Here is a 1,952-nt window from a genome sequence, read left to right on the forward strand (position 1 = left end):
GGGAAAGAGAAATAAAAATTGCAGAGGTCCTGAAAATGGGACCATAAATCCCAACGCATGTACAACCTCCAAAGACACGACCTTGGGAGTCTGTTCTGCTTGTTCTAAGGATGCCATCGTGGTGCAATATCTCTTTGGCGTTTGGGGCCCAAGGTTCCTAAAGTATGCATCGTTTCCCCTTTCTGCGGTTCATTAGAACAAAACGTGAGATTCATGTGCGTGATTAGAAGGATGTGAATGGAGTTGGAGGCTCCGTGTCTGGTCTTAGTGCTGAGTCAGCCGTCTCCCTCTGGCTTTATGGTGTGCGCCACTAAAGAGAAATCCAAAGAACAAACTTTCTGGATCACACCTGGCAGCGAGGTGCTGCTTGCTCTCAGCCACCTCTGTCCTTGAGAAGGGTTCCTGGTGTCCCTCTGCATTTAGCTAATCTCGGTGTTATTTTCTCTCGGCGGTTTTCTGGACAGCTGACACCTTTGACAGTGATAATCAGAAGTAGGTTTCCAAACAGTGCTATTCACGGCCCACTCAGAGCATCTGAGCGAATGGATGAAAGCCCTCCTTATCTCTGCTTTTTCTTAGGCAAGTTAGACAGAGGTGTGTAGCTGCCGAATAATCTCAGCCAGGGACAAAAAGTCTAGAGGAACCAAAAGACCAAGAGCTGAAAGGCCTCTCAAGTGGGCCCTGAGCTCCAGGGCAGGGAGCACACAAGGTTGAGTGAAGCTGGGGAGCCAGTTCTTTCTCCGTGCTTCGATATCCCTGTGCACAAAAGCAAAATCCCTGAGTGTGTGCACAGTAGTGCCGAAATGAATTAGAAAGATAGAAGGGTTTAAGGTAAATCAAAAATAGATTTTGTGAGGGCGATTGGTTGAAAACTTTTTTCCCTTTATCAAAATTGTCTTTAATAATCAGTATTGATTAAAAGTTGAAAAAGTGAAAAGATGCCCACTACCACTAATCATTGGAGAAAGGAAAATCAAAGCCAAATGAGATGTCCCCTCACACTTGTTAGAATGGCTATCGTCAAAAAGCCAAGAGATAACAAGTGTTTGCATGGATGTGGAGAAAAGGGGACCCTGGGAACGCTGTTGGTGGGAATGGAAATTGGTGCAGCCACTATGGAAAACAGTATGGAAGTTCCTCGAAAAACAGAACTACCATGTGATCCAGCAATCCCACCTCTGGGCATATAGCCAAAGGAGATAAAGTCATTATCTCAAAGAGACATCTTCACCCCCATGTTCATGGCAGCATTATTCACAATAACCAAGACATGGAAACAACCTAAATGTCCACTGATGGATGAACGGATGAGGAAAAAGTAGTATACTGTTTACAGTGGAATATTATTCAGCCGTAACAAGGAGGAAATCCTGCCATTTGCAACAGCATGAATGGACCTTGAGGGCGTTATGCTAAGTGACATAAGTCAGACTGAGAAAGACAAATACTGTATGATATCACTTATATGTAGAATTGAAAACCAAACTCATGGAAACAGAGAGTAAAGTGGTGGTTGCCTGGGATTGGGGGTTGGGGGAAATGAGAAGATGGACAAAAGGTACAGATTTCCTGTTATAAGATGAGTAAGTTCTGGGAAGCTGATATACAGCATGGTGATGATAGTTAATAATCCTGTGTTATATACTTGAACGTTGCTAAGAGGGTAGATCTTAAATGTTCTCACCACAAAAAAGAAATGGAACTACGTGACCCCGTGGGACTAATGCTACGTAGGTGATCATTTTGCGACACGTAAGTGTTTCACATCAATACGTTGTACACCTTAAACTTAGACAATGTTATATGTCAGTTATATCTCAATAACATTGCGGGGGGGGGGGGGGGGGGGGGGGGGGAAAACAGGGGGAAGTGGGAAAACAAAAATTCCTGCAACTTCTCATTTAAGGTTAGTCCCGTCCCGTCTTTCAACACTATCAGCCTTGATGACGCTG

Source organism: Lipotes vexillifer, unplaced genomic scaffold, assembly GCF_000442215.2.
Source record: "Lipotes vexillifer unplaced genomic scaffold, Lipotes_vexillifer_v1.1 scaffold1233, whole genome shotgun sequence".
Taxonomy (NCBI): domain Eukaryota; kingdom Metazoa; phylum Chordata; class Mammalia; order Artiodactyla; family Lipotidae; genus Lipotes; species Lipotes vexillifer.